This window comes from Pinus tabuliformis, chromosome 2_1, assembly GCF_031772625.1.
Source record: "Pinus tabuliformis cultivar Carrire ecotype Pingquan chromosome 2_1, CPIR1, whole genome shotgun sequence".
NCBI lineage: Eukaryota > Viridiplantae > Streptophyta > Pinopsida > Pinales > Pinaceae > Pinus > Pinus tabuliformis.
In genome coordinates, this window is record NC_142299.1 from 979,980,472 (window position 1) to 980,005,096 (window position 24,625).

General features: G+C 34.0%; 1 pseudogene; it reads right to left on the reverse strand.

Annotated features, from left to right (window-relative positions):
* Positions 1 to 1,535: 1,535 nt before the first annotated feature.
* Positions 1,536 to 24,625, reverse strand: part of LOC149203913 (uncharacterized) — an 89,569-nt pseudogene continuing 66,479 nt past the window's right edge.

Genomic DNA, 24,625 nt, shown 5'->3' on the forward strand with positions numbered 1-24,625 from the left:
CCTCAAATAGATATTTCAAACGAGGTATTGTATGCATCAAACTGAGATCGTATGCCAAAGTTATGACCTTGGGAAGTTGATATACCAATTTACCCAAATGGGGCCCATAGTTTTGGCGCTTCAGCTCCTAGGGTTAGGTTTTTGGATTTTTAGGGTTTTCCATTGTTTCTCAATAATAAATACACCTTCAAGGCTCATTGTAACATAGTTCATAGGAATGTAGCCACCACATCTCTTCTTAGAGATAAGCTACCATCGATCGAGCTATTTTATTTCCATTATGTTTGTAAGATTATTTCAGTATTTGATATTAATGAAATGAAGTGTTATTTAAGTTTGGATGATAGAGGCCTCAAGAAAGTATTTGAATTTCCCACTAATTTCATTGGTGAATGAGAACCTTCACGGTGTCAAATACTTCTATAATGAAAGTAGGCGCCCTTAGTCATTATCATGTTCCATGAGCATGATTTGGTTGGTTTCCAACCTTGAACCACCATTAGTTTATGGTCATCTTGTTGTGAGAGAATTCCCATAGGACTAGGGTTGAAATCACTAATAGAGTGAAAAAAAAATGCCAAACACTTCAAATTCACAAAGTAAGTAATTGGAATTCATAGGTGGGTCCTATGTTTGGTGTCAAACCTTTAGGATCCAAAACCTAACCTCATGCTCTAAAGTTTCAAACCTGCAAGACAATCAAGAAACCAAGAGAAAATAAAAGAATTCAAAGTATACAAGCATATAAATCATTTTAGTCCATAATAAAAAAAATGCCAAACACTTCAAATTCACAAAGTAAGTAATTGGAATTCACAGGTGGGTCCTATGTTTGGTGTCGAACCTTTAGGATCCAAAACCTAACCTCATGCTCTAAAGTTGCAGACCTACAAGACAATCAAGAAACCAAGAGAAAATAAAAGAATTCAAAGTATACAAGCATATAAATCATTTTAGTCCATAATCAAATCCATTAGGCATTCATAATCATGAAATATATACAATGAAAATGGGAATGGAATATGAGTCTCTTGTATTGAAAAACAACCACAATAAAGTAGTTATAACATCACTAGATCTTGGTTGTTGACATCAATGGAACCTTCCTCCAGATCCTTCCTTCCCAGGCTACTGAAGGTTTCCTCTCTAATAATAGAAAAGTGGATGCGACAGGGATAATGTTGAAAATTGCAACAAGAAATGTTAAAAATAGCATCAAGAAAAATCTTGATTTAATTTTGTCCTTGAATTAAGTTGGGAATAAAATTGTAAGTCCACATCTCATGACAACTTGTATTAGTTAACTAAGTTAATTTGACTTAGTTGGCTCAATTAATTCGATTTGAGGGTCTAACTAGAGTCATGTCGAGTGTCACCAACATTATAGGAGCCCTGATTGAGTTTATTTTGAGTTGTAATTAATTAATTCAGTCTAACTGAGTTAAAATCAGTTAAACTAGTTCCACCTAATGGAGGAACTAGTAGAGGTCTAGTAGTGTGGTGTTGCCTGCAGTAAAATGTGGTGCTACCTGAAGTCAAGTGTGGTGATACCTGAAGTGTAGTGTGGTGCTTCCTGAAGCGCAGTGGGGTGCTGCCTGAAGTGCAGTGTGGTGCTGCTTGAAGTGCAGTGTGGTGTTTCCTGAAGTGGAGTGTAGTGTTGCCTGCAATGATAAATTATTAAACTGAATATTTACTCATAATTAACTCATGCATGTCAGATCAGAGAAATGCTCAGTTGAGATTATAGTTTAGGGACAATGTATTATCAGATGTGAAATCATCCAAATTAAACAGATGGTGCATGCAGTCAGAGGAAGGACTATGAGGATTTCATAATTCATAATTGAGGAATTTCCCAATTAAATAGGGGATAATTCCTTGAGGAACATCGCAAGGAAGTAGGAGATTGGAAGGCTAGGAAATTGGCTAAGTGTTGGCTAGATTCATCCTAAGAATAAGTGAGACATATAGAGATAGTGTAGAGATTTCTTGGGCTTGAGAAAAGCATTGTAATATTCTCATACTTTTTAACTAATGGAATATATATATAACAGGGGTTTTTAGCTTTAGCTTTCCTTAGGAAATCATTGTGTTATATGTTGATTGAATTCATTCTCTTGTATGCTTCATGATTTTATCGATCATTAATTATTTCCACTCATGAGTAGAGTAGATTCAAGTCTATTGTTTTAGCATATTACAATAGAATTTTGAATCTACAACGAATTTCTACATGGTATCAGTGCTAGATTTGTAGAAATTTCTACATGCTATCATAGCTAGATTTGTAGAGTGTCTCCAACATTATATGAGCCCTGGTTGAGTTTATTTTGAGTTGTAATTAATTAATTCAATCTAACTGATTTCAAATCAGTTAAACTAGTTCCAACTAATGGAGGAACTAGTGGGAGGTCTAGTAGTGTGGTGTTTCCTGAAGTCGAGTGTGGTGTTGCCTAAAGTGCAGTGTGGTGTTGCCTGAAGTGCAGTGTGGTGTTGCCTAAATTACAATGTGGTGCTTCCTGAAGTGTGTGGTGTTGCCTACAATGATCAACCAATAAACTAAATATTCACTCATAATTAACTCATGCATGTTAGATCAGAGAAATACCCAGATGAGATTGGAGTTTAGGGACAGTGTATTATTAGTTGTAAAATCATCCAAATTAAATAGATGGTGCATGCAGTCATAGGAAGGCCTATGAGGATTGCGCAATTCATAATTGAGGAATTTCTCAATCAAATAGGAGCTAATTCCTTGAGGAAAAACACAAGGAAGTAGGAGCTTGGAAGGCTAGGAAATTGGCTAAGTGTTGGCCAGAGTTAGCCTAGGAAGCAGTGAGACAGATAGAGATATTGAAGAGGTTGCTTGGGATTGAGAAAAGCATTGTAATCATCTCATATTTTCCTACTAATGCAATATACAGATACCAAGGGTTTTTAGCTGTGGATTTCCCCAGGAAATCATTGTGTTATGTGTTAATTGAATTATTTCTCTTGTATGCTTCATTATTTCATCGATTGTTAATTATTTCCGCTGATGAGTGGAGTAGATTCAAGTCTATTGTTTTAGCAGATTACAATTAGTAGTTTGAATCTACAAGGAATTTCTACAGATAATTGACACCACATGATCAAGGAAACCAAGGTTTTCTAGAGACAAGGGAGTGCTTAAAAGCACAGGAATAATAAGCCTAATCCGGGGGAAATTTTGCAGAGTATGGATGCCAAGTATAAGCATGCATATGAGGGAAACCCAATGTATGTATTTATACCACTAGAAATTGGCTGGGTTGGTTATGTTATGTGCTCTTGTAAGAAGGCTTCTCGTCTAACCCATAATAACCTCCCAAAAATAGTCGAAATATATATTTTAAAAATTTTAAAAGTTGTACATGGGAATATTTAAGGGGAACCATGTACATACACACTTTTACTTTGGGAAAATCATGTATGGAATTTGAATTTTTTTTTTAAATGATGTTAGGTTTGCATGGGGAAAGGGAAACTACCCAGAGAAATACAAGCATTTGATGATAATTAAGGAAAAAGATGTTATAACTACCCCTATACAACACTATACTTCTGGGGTGACATGGAATTAGTACATCCAGAGGATGTTCCATGATGCGACATAGGTAATATTTATTTTTATTTTTAAATATATTTAATTTTTATATTTTTATTTATAGATTCAAGAATTGAAATAATTTTTTGTGGAACAAAAGTAATAACAAAATGTGATTCCTTTACATGTCTTGGACCTGTTAGGCCTGAAGGACTGCCCTGACATAGATGTTATGGCAGGGATGTAAAGGGATCAACTGGAAAAGCAGAGAGAGTCCTCTTCTTAGTGTAGAGGAACATAGAGGGATTGACTCAACAAATTCCTACGGAACTAGCGGAATATCTACCAGAGGCATCCTAAGTAAGACCCTCAAAATTAGAGATTTTTCATGATACACTAATCAAATTATGAGATCACTAAGGATCCGAGCTAGAATTGCTAATTTTGCAGGAAAATTTTCTACATTTTGTAATATTCTAAACACTTATATACATATATATACAACAACTTTGATGTGACTTGACCATGTGTTGATTTGATTGTTGTCATACAGATAGTTTTTTTTAATGTGATGAATAAAAAATATGCCAATCCAAACATAATTTGCAATAGAATCAACAACAAAAATTATGGATCATGGAATGTGAATATAAGTGTTAAAACTAAAAGAATGTTCAAGCAATCGTACGATCAGAAATCATCGAAATAAAAAAGGATCCCTCACATGATAAATGTTATTAAGTTGTGACAATACCAACTAGTAATTTTGGTGGATTACTAATAATTGTATACCATAAGGTATTTCTTCCCGAAGTAATTCAATAATGCAACTATATTTATCCATATTGTTAAATGCAGATCCAATGTATGCGCCACTAGAAATAAGTAACTAGCTAGTTGGATAGTAAATTACCCATGTTGTTGAAGCTAAGTTATGAGTGTGATGACGAGTTCCGTCTATGAACCCTAAGTAAATTGAATCACCCACAAACACCTATCAAAGCATTTTGAGGACATAATTAGATACATCACCAAAAATATAACACTGTAAAGAAATTTCTATGTACACTAATTACAAAACAAAGAAAAAGCTCAAGAAAGAGCTTAAGCATAACACTTCTTGGATAAAGTGTATTTCTAGGCTTAGCCAACACATTCCCTTCAAAATAACCAATTCATAAGCTCATTTCTTTAGGAAATTTTTGACAATGTAAGGGCCATGCCACATGGGTTTGAATTTACCTACCCACAGGGTGTCCTTGTTTTAGTCATAGAAAAAAACAAGGTTCCCTTTGGAGAAAACCATAAGGTGCACAAACTTATCATATTGAGGCTTTACAAGATTTTTATAGGCCTCATTCACTATAGTTCCATCCCAATGTTGCTTCTCAAGATTTCTAAGTGAATGAGATGTTTTTCCAAACTTGTCATATTAAGAATAATCTTAGCTACTAGCTTAAGAGATGAGATCTAAAACTCTATTGGGAGAATCAATTCCATACCATAAACAAGATATAAAGCAATAAAACCTATTATTATCTTAACTAACGTACAATATGCCCAAACAAGAAAATATGACATGATATTCCAATTTAACTTAGCTTCGTTAATTGCTCTTTAGATTCAATAATTATTCTTTGCAATATGGTCTTTAAATATTTATTAACAACTTCAACTTAGCCATTTTCTTGGGGGTAATATCGATAATAATGTTCTTTCTTTAACCACAAATTAGAATCCAACCCGACCATCATCCTGTCCTAGAAATGAATACCATGCTTAGTGACAATTTCTCTAGGAATAGCAAAAGACGAAAGGATTTGATTAAAAATGAAAAGTATGGCAGTCTTGCCACCATTATTATAATTTGGTATGGCCTCATCCCAACTGTTAAATTATTCTATTACCACGATATTGTACTTGTTTCCCCTAGCCAAAGATAGGTGACAAGTTGTAAAATCCACTACCCATTTAGTAAATGGACCAGCGGTGAGAATGGGGAAAAGCAGAGCTGGATGAGGTGCATTTTTCTTGTATAAATTTGGCAAGGATGACATCTATTAACTACCTCAATGAAATATTTGACAATTGAGGGCTATAATTACCCTGCACACAATATTTTTTGAGATGTTTCTAGCTCAGAAAAATGACCGCCACACGCTCCACCATGAAAATCATTTAAAACCTTTTTGGCCTCTTCAATGGCTAAGCATCATTATAGAATTTAGTCTATCCCACAATGATACAACATATCACCAATGATTAGATAATGTTTAGTGATATTATGCAATCATCGACAATTATCATTAGAAAAGTACTAAAGAAATTCCATATTCTATAAATATACCAAGATATCCCCATACAAAGGTGTTGACAGGGGGAAGATGTCCCAATTACAACAAGTTGAGCATTGGCCCGATTGGGCTCCCAATTAGAACCTTTTTCGTTAAAGTGTTTGTATACTCTTCGAAACCAAGGCTCGATTTCCTATTATAATTTAAACTAAAACTAAACTAAATGAAATTAAACTAAGATTAGGGGAAATATATGATGTAGACTAATATTTAAAATTAATTACAAAAAATCACAGACTGTTGTTTATGCAATTTAGATTTGACCTGATGGAGTAGACAATGGTGAGGGTGGGGGATGGGGAATATATTCAAACATAATATTTGAAACAAAATATAATGTGTGTTTGAATTTGGCCAGAATCAAAGTTCATCTAACCACATAGGATGATTTGAGAAGATTCTTCAATTCAAACCCCAATGTATATGTTTTTACATTTTTCTATGTGCATTCAATAACTAGAATAAATAACTTAAAAGGAAATATATTTCGAAAACAAGAGAACACTAATGTTCTATTGTTTGAATATCAGACTTTACCATCAAATAAAAAATGTAGATAGAGAACATATCATATTTTTTTTGGAAACAAAATTAAACTGTGACATATCATAAGAAATGTTAATCAGAATATTCTAACATTCAACAGAGGTAAGCATGAAGAAATCCACATAAAGAGTACCAGATGCATCCATTAAATAATTAAAATGATGACATGATATCAATTGCATAGCTCATAAACACATTCAACTCTGAATTTGGTCTTCAAAAAATCTCCACTTCAAAATCTTATTATAAAATGCAAGTCTTGAGTTTCTACAATTCATCGACCCTTACACCAACATAAGAGGTCATATAAATACTAAAATAAAATAAGATAAAATATGTTTATTTATATAAAATTAGAAAAGCTTCAAGATTTTCTCTGATCAAAAGTTATGCTAAAAATAAAATATTCTCCTTATCAAAGGAGTTTTTCCCTATAAAGTGGTAGGTTGTTTCAAACTTCCTCCTCATCTTCAGAATCCCTATTGTTAGTATGGAGTAGATGGGGAGAATTTGTTTGGATAACACTCACCCAATCTGTATGCACTTTATTAACTGCAGACAAATTCACTGGATGAAAGTGATCATTGTTGACATGACACATTGACACCAAATTCTGAATAGATATCTTCTTTTTCCTATATTAAATAGCAAAATTTGAAATTAACTTAATTTGCTCAAATGGAAATTGAAGAAAATTTTGAAATTATTCTTGAGTCCAAATGTTGATTCTTTTTATCGCATTTTCATCCTTGGTCCAGATGTATTTTGTTTGTTGTTTGACTAGAATTATGAATACAAATTCTCTCAATGGTTTAAAACCTGACAAATCAAAATCTTCAATGAAATCAGTTCCAGCCTCCCATACTAAGATACAATGTTCAATAGCCTTTTTAGTCCATTCTTGGATTTCTTTTGTCTTTGATTCTCTCCAGTTTAAAGATGCAAACATCAGTCTTCTATCATTTTTTAGAAATATTAAGAATATGCTCAGGTTATAACTGTTTCTCCCATTCTAGAATTGATGTGAATCTCTCTTTAATATTTCTATCTTCTTCAACTAGAGATTCCATTCTTTCATTGAGATACAAAATTTCTTGATAAAATCTACAGATTTTAGCCATCTGTCTGAAAAATTTGGCCTCGTCTTTCTGAAATATTTGATTAATCTATAATTATTGTACTTTAAATTCATTTATGCTTTTCTCATTATTATAAATATATTTTAATTGCAACTAGAAATTTTCAATTTGTTGATTCAATGCAATAGTAATTATTTCAATATTGTTGTTGGCTTCCTCTTTTAAAATCCGACTCTCGTCTTCATTCAATTTTATGATGTCTTCCATCTATTGGGAATGCTTGACTTCTAGTTCATTCAATTTGACTTGAAATTGATCTTTCAAATTGGCTCTTTCAATATAAAATCCTCCTATAAGAGTTGTAGAATGGGCTTGCCATTGTTCCTCTTTGAATACTTTTATTTTTCCCACATGTATATCCAATTCTTTGGTCCTTTAAAGTTTATTTTGATAAGTTGTTGCAAGTTTGTTGAATTGATATTGTTGATAATTTACAACAGCTCCAAGGGCTTGTGCAGATTCTTTCGTTTTTCTTTCACATCACCTGTATCTTGCCAACGATATTCATAAACTATTTCAAAACAGTCAAACTTCCTATTTTTAGTTTTTATTACAACTAAATTCATTTGTGAATTGAAATAATATTCAATGAAAGAAGGAATACTTTCAGATACTGGTTCTGCTTTAGTAACAAGCTTAAAAAGAAAAGAACTTAAAGGAATTTTGTGGAAATGGGAGTCATGGAAGCTTTTGGAGATGTTTCCAAGACTAAAATCTCAGTAGATTTTGTTTTCTACTCTATTGACTCCTTTTATTTATTAGAAATGTTTGTCAATATTGAATGAGAAGTTACTTGCTCATTCTTGTCTTTACTAGTCTCAATTACCACAATCTGCTCAATATCTTTCTTAAACTGTGAATGCTATTGACTTATTTCTTCAGGAGAATCAATGACAATAATATCTTTGGGAGGAGAACCTTGTTTGAATGTTGCTTCAGTATGTACTATTTTTTCTTGTTTCCGGTCTTTAACCGATGCAAATATCAAGCTCTTCTAGATCACCTAACTATCTTGCTTCTTTTATTTAGGATTATCATCTTTGCTTGTGTCCAAACTGGTCAATTCCTGAGCTGAAACAAAAAAATATGGCACACTTTCAATATGAGTTTCTTGAATTTTCTCATACTTAGAAGTTGGTTTTGGAGGGATCAGAGTGAATTTGCATTTCAAATATTTAAGAGATTTTAAATCTTGAGTAAAGATAGAAGAAATAATTTTTAGTTTTAAATTTTAAATTTTAATTTTTAATTTTTAACTTTTTAACTTTTTCTACTTCTTCTGATAAAATATTCATAAGTATTCTCTCTAAATTCTTGAAGTTTGGCTCTTTATTCATTACTCATTAATTTTCCTCTCTCAACTACTTGATCAAAATAATCAATGTTTGTAGAAACATCATCAAAAGGAGACTTTTGATGTGTGAAAGTTTTGATATAACTCATAACTTTATAATAATCATTTATTGCACTGTTGGGGTCATAATCATAGTGAGGTAATGTGTAAAACCAACATTTTGGAGTTCTTCAACTTCTTTAAATGCATGTCCTCTATCCTTCAAACTTATTTTTCCAAATTTGATTGGAAAATTAGGCTATATTTTCTTTTGAAGTTTACTTAATTTCCATGCTTAACCATTCAATGCAGTTTGATTTTCTATTTCTCTAATAGAAATTCTTTCAGGGATATATCTTAGTAAAGCATGAGGACCTATTTCACTTCCATATATTTTGATGTAGGTGAACAACTCTTCAACAAACCAGTCTCCTATTTGATCCAATATCTCTCAAAAATGTTTTCATGTAACATGATCATTACATAGTTATAAATATCATAAATATGAAACTTGAAATTACTCTCCCACATAACTGAGGAATAATTTTGAATGGTTGTTTGTTGGTCAGTGGGATAATTCCATTTCATAAGAGGAAAAGGTATTGAAGCAATCACATATACATAAGACAGACGGACATGAAAAACATATGTTCATACCTTGGAGGAGATTTGTGAGACTCTTAGCTAAAATGTCAGTCCAATTAAGTCTTTTTGACTCATGGTATATACTATGAATCAAAGGAATCCATTGAAATTTACAGTGTTCAAGATATTTTTCACCATAGAACTTGGATAACATTTTGATGATAAACCTAAAAGGTTTCTTGAAAATGACGATGGGATAATCCTTAGTTGTTTTGAGTTTAAATCCCTCCTTATATTCTCTTATCCAACACTCAATAACTTTATCATAATTTATTTTTTTATAATTGTGGTATTGAATTTATCCAGGAATTCAGTAGTCACAAAAAATTATGGAGGACTTTGTTTATAGATTGCAACCAAAATATTAGGTTTCCATTATGCTATCACATTTTTACTGCAATTTAAGACTAAAGAAGTAGGGAGATGCACATGTGCTAAAACCCAAAACATCATATCATAATATGGGAAGATTTTATCCCTAGCAACAACCTTATGCAATTTTTTCCTTCTAGTTTTGAAAAATTCTTCCCATTTCATCTTATCTACATCTTGCATTTTTAAAGCAGTGTCAAAGATGAGTGTTGAATACAAATTATAGTCCTTGTGTTATGGATTTTACACTTGTTTTATTCTATCCTTAATTTGTTGGATTTCTTGTCTTAAGGTGGTGGAATTACTCTTCTTCCCCATTTTACAACCTACATTTGAAAACGCAAAAAATAATTAATTCAATGACTGAAAACATTTAAACCATGAGGGCTTACTAGAATTCACAAGCTGTGAAACAAGATGTCACTACTTCTCATTGAATTTCAGAGATTCAGATTGTTCTTTCAGTGAAAAGTTAAGTCAGAGAAGTAATAAAAAATGTAAATTTTAAATATGCAGAAGGGGAAAAACTTTGATAATCCTCGATTAAATCTTGGAATATGGGATGTTTAATTCGCGTGACAGGTACCAAATTAAATATAAATGCAAAATACTTTTAACCATTCTTCAAAAAATGAGGCGAGGTTGGGGAGATTGAAATCGGATAAAATTTGTATTCAAATATAACACACTTATAAGAAAACATGGCTAGAAACTTAATTTGTCAAAAAAGTATTTTAAAAATAAATAAAAGATTATTTAATCGAGAAAAACTATTATTTTATTCATAATCAAAGTCGGATATTTTGGAAGTTAAGAAGTATTTCACAATACCTTGTGACTTTATTGATTCCAACTTTGACTTAAGGTCAGGTTTGGATAGGGACAAAGTCAAGAGTCGGGGAGATGAGGGGTCAAATAGTTGGGGGTCAGGGGAAAATAAAAGGCTTTCACAAGAAAAGGTTTTAGGTCCCGACATGCACCTATGACCAATTAGATTGAGAAAGTCGTTAGAAGGTATGGATTCACGACTTCCTTTATTACTTTAAAAATTAAAAAAATGTTAGACCTCCCAATTTCCAAAATTTTATCAATTTATTTATTTATTTTTGGATTCTATTATTTGGAAAAAAAAAAATATTTATAAAAATATAACAAACAAAAGAAGACAAGGTCTCATTTTTCCTTCTTTTGAACAAGAAAAATAATTAAAAAGAGGAGGTTATTGTAATCCTAACAACATTTGGTGACACATTGGGAGAAGCAGTTATCTCTATCAGGATTAATTCAAAACCCGAATAAAAACCAAGTTTCAAAAATTTCTTCCAATTTGTGATTAATCCATGAAATGATTGATATATTAGATGAAAAGTAAACAATCAAAATAGAAGTGTTCATGACAAGGAATAATTTTTTTATGTAATAGGAGTCAATAGATGAGATTCTTTAAACCTTAAATATTTAAATTCCAATTAATTCTAAACTTTTTATACTAAGTTTAATATTTTAATACTAAGAAAGTTTTTTATATTTTCATTTTCATCATCTCTCTTGCTCCAAGCATACCTTCACTTCTAGTAAGCATGTTTGGTACTCTGGTGAAGACTAGCTCAATATCATAGGATAATTTACCCGTTTCCAGCAAGCCTGTTCAGTACTCTGGTGGGTTTTCTACTATTTCCGACATTGCATTTTAGAAATGCTTTGCTAACTCTTTGATGATTAGATATCCTTATAATGTCTTTTTATTTTTTGAGCAAATTTTGGTATGAAAAGAGCAGGGTGATATGAAATTTATTTTTTATTTTTTATTTTGAGAAAAACCTCTAATGTATTAATAAATCAAACTTTGTATTTCATTATTCATTACTTGATAGAATTCATCTTATCTTAAATGTGAAAGTGATGGAACTCTTATAACATAAAATAATCAACCATGCACTTTCCTACTATTGAGAGTTTATATAAAGAGTTAAAGTAATAACAAGCACTCATAGACCTCTCATATTTTAAGAATACTTTATCCTTGGACTTTAAATTCATTTGAATAATAAATAATTAATTGATAAAAATATAATTCTTTAAACATGTAATCACTATTATAATTATACAACAAAAATAAGATAAAATGAAATTTTTGTACACAATCAATTTTAAAGAAAAATAACATTTTAAGGACACCTGCGTCCTTTAGTAAAACAAATTATTTACATAGTGCCAAAATGATTTCCTTATGAAAAGAATCTCTTCAAAATATGCCCATTTACAAGAAAATTTTCAACCTGGTCTTCTAATGTCTGCAGGATATAAGTTGAGGAACTGAGTTTTGAAGATATTTGAAAAGTTCCAATCCAAAGATGCTAAAACATAAAGTGTATACCCTTTTCTTCTTGGATTTTATCCCATTTAACCACTAAGTCCCCTATAGTGAAATCTTTGTTGGATGCTAAATGTTTGTCAAACCATCTTTTATGAATTTCTTGATGTTCATGAAACTTAGCTTTTTACTTCTATCTTTCTTTCTCCAATTTTAATAATGTATACAATCTCACATCCATATCTCTAATTGAATTTCTATTCACTAAGTAAGCTATTTGTATTGATGGGGGAAAAATATTTGGAGGTAAGAAAACTTCCTTTCCATATACAAGGAAATAAGGGGAATTACCTAATTATTTTTTTGGAGTGACTCTATCATCCCATATAGCATTAGATAACTGGTTATGTTAATTTCTTTGATGTTTTTGGACAATTTTCTTAAGAATCCGGATTAAGTTTTTGTTTGTAGATTCCGCTAAACCATTACCTTGTGGATATTAGTTAGCAGAAAATTTAATTTTAATTCCTTTATCCAGACAACATTCATTCATTTTGAGATAATTTAAATAAGACACATTGTCAAATACAAAAGATGTTGGGATACCAAAGCTGGTGATTATGTGACTTTCGAGAAAATACATTACATGTTCATCACCAACTTTCTTTAATGGGATTGCTTCAGTCCATCTGGTAAAATAATCATTAGTAGTAAGTTTATACTTATGTAACTTTGAATAATTTGGATTTATATCACCAATTATATCAAAACCTCATTATTCAATAGGTCCTTTGACTTCAACCAATTGAAGGGGAAGAGTTGGTATTTTTCCTTTTCCTACATCAATTTGACATGTTTTTTAAAATGAGTTTGGCCAATATGATCCAAATTGTAGTATTTTATGCATGGTGGTTTCTCCTCCAAAATGTCCCCCAGGGGGACCATCATGTAAATTAGTTAGAACCTTCTCCGCATGATATTTCTAAAATCATCTCAATAAAACATCGTTGTAGTTTTTTATGAAAATAACACCATCAATTAGTTAATATTTAGAACATTTTAAATCTAAGGCTATTTTTTCTTAACTGATAAATGATTACGGGTAGTGTCACAAGTTAAGAAATACTTAATTTCATAATACTAAGTATAGTTTGGTGTAGGAACATAGTTAATTTGTTCTTGACTTACCTAGAACTTGTTAAACCAACCTTTTTCTAAATGTGAACTTTCTTCTTCATCTGAGTGGTAAACTTCTGATTTAGCTAATAATTTGCATAGTCCTTGTCCTTTGATGAATTTTGAGGGTTTAATCTCAAGACCATATTCTTGGAGTGAAATAATCCAATATGCCCTTTTTCTCATAATTCCTTTTGTACCAATAAATTTCTGAATTCGAGGTGGGGAACTATAACTTTAGTATGAGACTTCAAAAGGAAAGGTCTAAAGTATTTGAAAAATTTATAAACTTCATAAGCCTACTTATCTATATCTAAATAGTTTAATTCAACACCTTGAAAACCATAAATGGAAAAAGAAATAGGAGTTTCAATATTATCGTAATTCTTTTGAGTAAGATTGTTGCATAAGAGACATCAGATGTAAATATATATAATAAGAATTCCTTATCAAAATCAGGACTAATTAATGCTAGAGAAGCATCAATAGCCTATTTAAATTTTTCAAAAGCATCTTTCTCAAGTGTTCCCCATTTAAAAGTGTGGTATTTTTTAATCATATCTTGCATAGGTCTTACCATCTCTACAATACCAAGCACAAATATTCTAACAAAATTAATCTTCCTTAAAAAGGATTGCATAAGATTCTTATTATGAGGAAGAGTAATTTGTAATATTTCTTTAACTCTTTCTAGATCAATTACAATGTTGTTTTTGGAAACTATGAAGCCTAACAATTTACCTTCAGTGACAACAAATACAATCTTCTCTGGGTTTAAAGAAATACCATATTTATGACATCTTTTAAATACTCTTTTTAAATTATCAACACATTGTAATTTTTTCTTTCAATAGACAGTAATATCATCTAGATATACTACCAAGAAATTATTAATTAGATTATTAAAAGAAATAACCATAGCTCATTGTAGAGTTGCTCTTGCATTGATGATCCGAATTGGATCCATGAAAACTAGCAAAGTGCTATGACTGTATCAAATCAGGATAGACTTCAAAAAATTTATGAACAAAGAGCTATTAGGAAGACCTCTGGACAGTGGCAGTTTGTAGCCAGCAAGGAGCGACGAGGACCTTGGCCAAAGCGCACTAACTGAGGCCCATGGAGACTGCGTAGGACGCAAACTGGTAGTTGGGAAGTCCGGATCAGAAAATGGAGGTCGTTTCTGATGCGCGATTAGTTCTTAGCGCTAATCGCACATCACTGGGCAAAACCCCTCGAGAAGGAAAGGTCCCGAGCACTCGGTCGCATGGGAAGTCGGGAAACCGTATGGAAAGCGCTAAAGCGAAAGGTAGGTCCCACACTCCAAAACCGGTAGAATATCGGAGGCATATTGGGCAGTAAACGGATTTGGGCAGAGACGAGTGATTCCATACATTGCACGTGTGTGTCCGGCAGATGAGAGAGAAAACTGCCTCTGATCACGGGCTAACAGTCGAGCAAGTCAACCGCGCAAAAAGAGTGAACATCGTAGGATCTGCGGGCTCCAGATCTGACGGCGGAGATTGTGCCCGATGAGAAACAGGATTTGATGGGGGAATTAAGCTGTGACATATAAAAGTATGAAGTTTGATTTGACCTCTGAGTTGGCGGATGAATCATTACACAACATAACTAAAATATCGAATCGTTTGAGGAAGAGCTGGCACAGTTCATGAGAGGACAAGTGGCCACTTCCTTATGGGACGTTGGTGATGACATAGAGGCAGGGAACTCCAAATGAACAATAGCAGGTGATCCGAAGGGGTAGAAGAGGAAGTGAATAGTCAAGAACAGATTGGCTTTAAGCCATGAACAGACAAAAAATAGAAGATGGAAGAACCAGAGAAGGGAATAGTGAAAAAAGGACGAAAGAAACAGTGAAGCAAGAAGTAAAAAACAAAGAGCCGAGCTGACCTGCAGCATAAGGCAACATCGAGCAGACAGAAGGCTTGGGGGGTTCAAGCAATCCCTGTGAGGATATCTGTCGGGAACTGGGTACCAGATTGGACTCATCCCATTAAAGACCAAAGAGGTCAAGACTTGGAAAGGGAAAGAGTCTGTGCACTCTAGTGGCTTGGGGAATCCAATAACCACCCTACCAAGCATTATCTATTTCAGGAGACTCAAATTCAGCTCCTCATTGTAAATCTCTGCTTTAAAGACACAATAAAAGAAGGCCACTACTGAGAGCTAGACCAAAGACGTAGGCCTAGAGAATAGGGTGAACTCCTTATTAATGTGTTGTGTTCTTGTATTTGCTTACTGTTTTCCATTTTCTAGTGTCTGTGTATTTTGAAATTTGATCGATCCCTTGCCTAAAATGACACAAACACACACCAGCATATGAGTCTGTAATACCTTCATTCATTAATTATTTAACTGAGATCACTCACGAGTGATTTTCAGATCAAGTGGTATTAGAGCTAAGGCTATTAAGGTTAGACAAGCTTGTGTTGGATTTAGTTGTTGAATGCTAACTAGATCAAAGCTCAAATTAGGAGAAGGAGAGTTGGTGGAAACTAATCCTGAAATTGGGAGAGTCTATCCTCGGAAGACAATGTCAGAGGAAATTTCTATGGGGCCAGACCCTCAATTCATAGATAGTTTCCTAGCCATAAAGTCCATTGTAGAGAAAATGTATAGGGACTTTAGAAAACATAAGGATGAAGATTCATCAGGCTCCAAACATGACAAAGGAGAAGATGAGTCTCACTTCCATGACCACTCAAAAGGCAAAGGGAAAGAATAAAGCTTTCTCACACCTCCTAATAGCCCTGAACACAAAAGGAAAGCATATTTGATCAAACTAGATGTTAAATTTGATTCACCTATATTTGATGGAGAGTTGAATGTAGAAAAGCTGGACAATTGGATTAGACAAATTGATGTTTATTGCAAAGTGCAAAATATCAATTTAGACAAGAGTAAGATTCAGCTAGCAAGCCTACGCATGGGAGGCACTGCCTTGGTTTGGTGGGAAGGCAGGATCCAAGCTAACTTGAAGAGACATGGTAAGACTATCTCTGTCTGGAGTGAATTTGTTTCTGCAATCAAAAAGAAGTTCTATCCATTGGCCTACATGCAGCAAGCCATGATGAGCTGGCAAACTCTTCGACAGTTGAAAGGGAAAAGTGTACAGGGATACACTCAAGAATTTAGAAAGAGAGCATTGATTCTAGGAATCTCATTAGAATCACCTGAGACTCTGTTGAAGTACATTGGTGGTCTACACAGCTACATGAGGCACACTATCCTCATGTTTAATCCCACTAGTATAGATGAGGTATCTGTACAAGCTACTCATCTAGAAGCTAGAGGAAAGAATGGAAGTCCAGAAGTTGGGGGATCATCCCAATCCACTGCAAGCAAGAATAAGGAGAAAAGGAAGCAGAAATGGAAAGCAAGGAACGCTAAAACTGCACAGAAAAGTAAGGCTTCATGCATTCACTGTAAAAAGGATGGGCATGATGGTGAATCGAGCATTGTTGGATTTTGCATCCAGAGCTAAGACCTAAGAAGTTCGAGGGCAAGAAGAAGAATACTGCTGCAGCTATTCAGAAATATTTGGGTTAGACTCGGGAGATGAAACAACCATTGCAGCCATAGGTATAAGAGGTAAGAATTCTGAAGCATCTACTAGTAATTCTGCACAATCTACTATTGATGAAGAAAATGAGAGAAAAAGACATGAGCTTTTCCATATTCGAGTTATTTCCAAACATCAAAAGATTGATACTTTTTTTGATAGTGGCTCACAAGTATATTTAATTTCTGAAGCAATTGTAAAGAAGTTGGGATTAGTAACTACGCCTCACAAGAAACCATACCCATTAGGATGGTTGAATGATAAAGCACAACTACAAGTGACTAGACAATGCAAACTCAAGTTTTTTTTTGGGTCAGCATTTGTAGATGAGGTTGAGTTAGCATAATTCTTTTGGATATATGTGGAATTGTTTTAGGAAGTCCTTACTTGTATGACAGAAAAGATATTTTCTATAGAGCTGAGAAAAAGTATCTACTTGTTAAAGATGGAATCGAATACTTTGTAAGAGCTCATAAGCTCAAGAATAATTATACTCTCATAAACTCAGGGTAGATGGAACGAATGATAAACTCACGCAAACAATTCTTACTGATGGTTGTAAAGGAAAAGAAACCTAATAAAACCAATGTATTTGAAGGTTGTAATGCTAAACAGCAAGCTGATTCAAAAAAGGTTGTTTCAGAGTATGATATCTTGGTTCAAGAACCTAGGTTTGCCACCCAAAAAGGAAATAGTGCATGATATTATTTTGCAGCAAGATGCTCCATCGCCTAACATTGGAATGTACAGGTTGTTCACTTTAGAGAACATAGAAATCAAGAACTAGGTGCAGGAGTTGCTTGAGAAAGGGTTCATCAGACCTAGCACATCACCATGTGGGTCACCAATTGTTTTGGTGAGAAAGAAAGATGGCTCGTGGAGAATGTGCATTTATTACTGAACACTGAATAAGATAACAATCAAAAATCGTTATCCCCTTCCTCGCGTAGATGATATTTTAGATCAATTGAAAGAAGTTGTTTATTTCTCCAAGCTAGACTTGCATAGTGAATACCATCAGGTCAGAGTTGCAGAACAACATGCATGGAAGACTGCTTTCAAAACAAAGTAGGGATTGTATGAGTGGTTTGTTATGCCTTTTGGCTTAACTAATGCTCCTGCTACTTTCATGAGATTAATGAATGATGTACTCAGACCTTTTCTTGATGATTTTGTTATTGTGTATCTGGATGACATTCTGATATTTAGCAAAATGTGGGAAGAACACTTAAAGCATGTTAAGCAGACACTAGATGTTTTGAAAGGAGAAAAACTTTATGTTAAACTCTCAAAATGTGACTTTGGAAAAACATCTCCGAATTATTTGGGTCATATAGTAGGGGGTGACGAATTGAAGATAGATCCCTCTAAGGTGGCAGCCATTGTAAACTGGCCTAAACCCAAATCTGCTACAGAAGTTAGAAGTTTCTTAGGAGCAGCACAATATTGGAGGAAGTTCATTTCTAACTTTTCCTTAATTGCAACTCCCTTACATGCTTTAACAGGATTGAACAAGGTATTTTAGTGGGGAGGAAAACATCAGAAAGCCTTCGACACCTTGAAAGAAAAGATTAGTACAACACCTGTACTAGCACTGCCTGATCTTCAAAGACCATTTTGAGATCCAAATGGATGCCAGTGACTATGCCATGGGAGCAGTGTTGACACAGCACGACAAACCCATATGTTATCATTCTGAGACATTTAATTCTGCAGTAGTTAACTATCCAACATATGATAAAGAATTGTATGCATTGGTACAGAGTGTGAAAAATTGGAAACATTACTTAATGGGCAAAGAGATAGTAATACATACTGATCATCAACCACTTCAATATCTACACTCCCAAACTAAGTTACAACAATCAAGACACTATAGATGGATGGGTTTTCTACAACAATATCATTTAGTCATCAGATATAAAAAAGGCATACACAATAAAGTTACAGATATGTTATCTAGACCCATTATACATGCATCTACTATACTTAAGCATAATTCTATGTTACATGAGAGTTTCATTGAACAATATGCTCAAGATATAGACTTTAAAGATGTATATGCAACTTTAAGTCAAGGAAAATGAGTAGAAGAATTGGATTATCATGTAAAGGACCGACTCTTATATCAGTGTGGCAAGCTCTACATCCCACGAACTGAAAGAGTAAAGATAATTCAAGAAGCACACACTTCTCTAATATCAAGTCACTTTGGGGTAAGTAAAATAGATGCACAGCTGCAAAGATTTTGTTATTGGCCAAAAATGAACAAGACAATTTCTAGATATGTAATAGGGTGTACTATGTGTGCTAAAAGCAAGCCCAACAATAGAAAACTAGGTTTATACACTCCATTACCAGTTCCTTCTCACCCTTGGGAAAGTGTTTCCATGGATTTTGTTGGAGGACTACCTAAATCTAGGAAAGGTCATGGTAATATATATGTTGTTGTGGATAGGTTCAACAAAATGTGTCTTTTGATACCTTGTAATAAACAAATTACAGCTGAACAAACTAAAAGACTGTTTTTTGAACATGTATGGGTTCATTTTGGATTACCCACTTCCATTGTATATGATCGAGACACCCGATTTGTGGGGAAGTTTTGTTCAAGTCTGTGGGAACTGATGGACACCAAACTGAAGAAAAGCACCGCTTTTCATCCACAAACTGATGGCCAGACAGAAGTAGTTAATAGGACAATGATCCAGTTACTCAGGGTATATTGCAGCAAGCATCCTAAGCTTTGGGATGAACATTTATGCTATGTGCAACATGCTTACAATAGAGCAAAACATTCTTCTACACAGAGATCTCCTTTTGAGACCTGTTTCAGTTTCACACCAAGGTCTCCTTTGAATTTTGTCTTTGGTAAAGACACCACAGTTGAGGGACACAATGATGTGGATAGGGCAACTAGGTTCATTGAACAAATCCAAGAAATCCACCAGGCAGTACAGGAACAGCTGGAAAAGAGCCAGGCCAAATATAAGGCAAGGCATGACAAGCATTGGATGGAGCATATTTTCCAAGTTGGTGACCAAGTCTGGCTGTATATCAGCAAGGACAGGATCCAAGGTGAAGATAAAAAGCTAAAGCCTATCAGGTATGGACCCTTCAAGATACTTGAGAAGATTGGTGAGAATGCTTTTCACCTTGACCTACCAGCTTACATGCACATCTACTCAATCGTAAACACAGATTTCTTGAGATTGTTTGATCCTTCACTCATTGAAGATCCCGAAGAGCAGAGTCAATTGCCTTCCATTGATGACTTGTTGCCTGAATATCTTAATTAATTGCAGGAAGACACAGTTTTAGACAGGAAGGTGAGGATGATGCGCAGGGGAGATGTTGAGTACCTCAGAATTAGGGTCAAGGGTTCAAAGCTGAGCAGTGAAAAGTGGATAGAAATTGGACAAGTGAGAAAATTGTACCCTCTCTTGGTCGATGCTTGAAAACCAACTTTTGGTGGTCTAATTTTTTTTTCAGTGGGAAGGCTATGATTCAAATTGGATCCATGAAAACTAGCAAAGTGTTATGACTGTATCAAATCAGGACAGACTTCAAAAAATTTATGAACAAAGAGCTATCAAGAAGACCTCTAGATAGTGTCAGTTTGTAGCCAGCAAGGAATGACGAGGACCTCAGCCAAAGTTTGCTGACTGAGGTCCATGGAGACCGCGCAAGACGCAAACTGGCAGTTAGGAAGTCCGAATCGGAAAACGGAGGCTGTTCGCGCATCGCTGGGAAAAACCCCTCGATAAGGAAAGGCCCCAAGCGTTCGGTCGCATGGGAAGCTGGGAAACCATAGGGAAAGTGCTAAAGTGAAAAGTGGGTCCCACGCTCCAAAACTGGCAGATTGTCGAAGGCATATTGGGTGGTAAGAAGATTTGGGAAGAGAATGAGAGATTCCATACATTGCACGATGTGTGTCCAGTGGATGAGAGAGAAAACCACCTCTCATCGCGGGCTAACAGTTGAGCAAGTCAACCGCGCAAAAAGAGCAAGCACCGTAGGATCTGGGGGCTCCAGATTTGACAGCGAAGATTGTGCCTGATGAGAAACCGGATTTGATGGGGGAATTAAGCCAAAACATATAAAATTCTGAAGTCTAATTTGACCACTGAGTTGGCGAATGAATCATTACACAGCTTAACTGAAATACCGAACCGTTTGAGGAAGAGCTAGCGCAGTTCGTGAGAGGACAAGTGGCCACCTCCCTGTGGGATGTTGGTGATGAAGCAGAGGCAAGGAACTCCAAATGAACAGCAGCAGGTGATTCGAAGGGGCGAAAGAGGAAGTAAACAATTAAGAACAGATTGGCTTTAAGCCATGAACAGACAGAAAATAGAAGAAGGAAGAACCAGAGAAGGGAACAGTGAAAAAAGGACAAAAGAGACAGTGAAGCAAGAAGCAGAAAACAGAGAGTCGAGCTGACCTACAGCGTAAGGCAGCATCGAGCAGACAGAAGGCTTGAGGGGTTCAAGTGATCCATGTGAGGAAATCTGTTGGGAACTGGGTACCAAATTGGACTCATCCCATTAAAGACCAAAGAGGTCAAGACTTGGAAAGGGAAAGAGTTTGTGCACTCTAGTGGCTTGGGGAATCCAAGAACCACCCTACCAAGCATTATTTGTTTCAGGAGACTCAAATTGAGCTCCTCATTGTAAATCTCTGCTTTAAAGACACAATAAAAGAAGGCCACCACTGAAAGCTGGACCAGAGATGTAGCCCTAGAGAATAGGGTGAACTCCTTATTAATGTGTTGTGTTCTTGTATTTGCTTACTGTGTTTACCTTACTGTTTTCCATTTTCCAGTGTCTGTGTATTTTGCAATCTGATCGATCCATTGCTTAAACTGACATAGACACACACCAGCACATGAGTCTATAATACCTTCATTCATTGATTATTTAACTAAGATCACTCACGAGTGATTTTTAGATCAATTGATTAGTCCAAAAGGCATCTTTTGGTAGGCTTGTGTATCCCACTTGGTTCAAAAAATAGGTTTAATTTGATCTTCAAGAGCAACCAAAATTTGGTCATAACCTAAAAACCCACAAAGTAAATAAAACATCTATGAACTGGCAACAAATTACAAAATTTGTTTCATTGGAGGAACATGGTAATTATCTTTCTCAGTAGATTTGTTTAGATTATGAAAATCAATACAAATTCTAATATCATTGTTCTTCTTTCAGACTGGAACTAAATTTTACACCCATTGAGAATGTCCAACAGGAATGATAATTTTGGATTTTAAAATTTTATTTAATTCCTCTTTGAATTGACCCTCAAGTCTTGGATGCATTTTTCTGAGTTTTTGTCGAAAATGTTTTGTATCTGGTTTTATTGGGATTACATGTTTACTGATTTTGGTATCATAAAATTTCAAATCATCATAAGTCCATGCAAAGACATATTTGTATTGTTTGAATAATTTGATAAAATGTGATCATTCTAGAGGAGTACAGACCAAATTAACATTTTGAGGTTTTTTCTATGTTCCCAGATTTACAACTTCAAATTGCGTTGAGGAAATATTAGTTTTAAAATTCATACTACCTTCTTTTTTTGTGAAAATCATATAAATTTTCCAAACGGACTATGGATTTAGGAAATCAATTTTATAATTCAAATTTGTCAGGAAATTATGATCGCAAGTGTGTATCATGATAATCTCCATCAATAACAAATTCTTTAAAAGTATCTTCTAAGGTCAAAAAATCATTGATTTGATCATCATCGTTGAATAATCTCCAATTATATACGTTAATTGGTACAGATGGCCTAAAAGGGATTCAATTGAAAAAAATTCAGGTGAGATTTTTTCAACTAGTAGAAGCCTTGAAGCAACATTTGCTAAAAGATCGACATCATTATTTTGAGATCGAGGAATGGAATTTAATTCAAAACTATCAATTTTTTGAGTTAAATCTCATACTTATTTCTTGTAATTTTATAAATTATTAGATACACAATGAATGCTTTTGTTGCATTTCCTAACGGTTATCTCTTAATCACCAAATACTTTAATATTTTTTATTTCCATTTCAACGACTTTGCGAAGACCTTGAAGTAAGGCTTCATATTCTACAACGTTGTTTGTACATGGAAAATTTAATCTACAGGATAAAATAAAATTATTACATTGTCGATCTAATGAGATACATCCAATACCATCACCTTGTGCTGATTTAGACCCATCAAAGTATAAATTCCAAAGACTAACATTTACATGATCATTTGTTAAAAAAGTAGGAAGAATTTCAACATATGAAATTTGTCTTGAATTTAGATTAGGTACAGTGAGAAAATTCAAGCTTTCAATTTGTGTTTCTAGAACAGAAGATTCTTCAGATGTGATATTCCCAAGAAAAGTATCAAATGTGTAATTGCCTAATGAGGCTCGTGGAAAATTGATTGGCTTGTTTGGGTTTTCAAGTTTTGTAATTGTATGTTTCATGTGTTGTTCTCTTTCTACCTTGGATTTATTCGATATTCCATTTAATGGTAACCATAGAAGATACCAATGACTTGAAATATATCCATTAAGCTTTTCAGACCAATCCCAACTAAGTATTAAGCCATAAGATTATGGTATGTCAGTTACAATGATATTAAAAATTTGAAAAAATCCTAGGATTAGAGGTAAGTCTTATAAGTACATCTTTAATTTCTCCAAGAACTTCAACACTTGACCTATCTAGTTGAACTATCTGAGTTGAATATTAGGACTAAGATTCAACTTATTGACCACTAATAAGGGCATGAAATTTGATGAAGCTCGTAAATCAACCAAACAATTATGAACATTTCGAGTACAAATTTCAAAAGTTAGGAGAAATGGAGGAGTTTTAGAAGATGATCTATCTTCAATAAGAGTTGCATTGATATTAGATATTTTTTGGTAGGGGCTCTTTGAGAATTATCAACAATCTAAGTGTGAGATTACTTTTTTACTAAGGTTTTAAAAAGCTTATCTCATTTCCTAGTTAGTTTTGATAACTCAAACAAAGAAATGTCTGCCCTAGTTTTCTTCAATCTTTGATTATATCATACTCAATGTGATTAATTTAAGGGGAAATATTGGGTATGTTGGTGGCTTTATCAAAAGTTTGTGTTTTTTTAGTAGGAGTGGGAGGCTTATTAACAACTGAAGTGGAAGCATGATTAGTAGATTCATTTTGAATTCTACTTCTAGTCTAAAAAAAATTGAAGTCCTCTTCTTCTTCCTCAACTAAATCATTATCAATTAAGCCTCTTTGCGATACATCCCATAACACATTTACCATTTTACTGGATTCAACTTCTCCTTTTTTTCTTTTTTTTATGATTGTTCTTATTCTTCTCCTTCCACGAAAACCATGAATGCATTAATGAAAGATGCACATGTTTTTCAGAGTGATTATCAATGTGTTGTCTAAAGAAATCATCTTGTGTATAATCATCAATATTGAATTCTTCAACATTGGTTTGATTAGGATTAGGAGTTCGAATTCTTCTAAAGGGTCTCCATGGTTTTTGTTGGCATTATGATGCATGTGTTGTCCTTGATGGAAACTCACTTGTAATAAAACAAGTATATG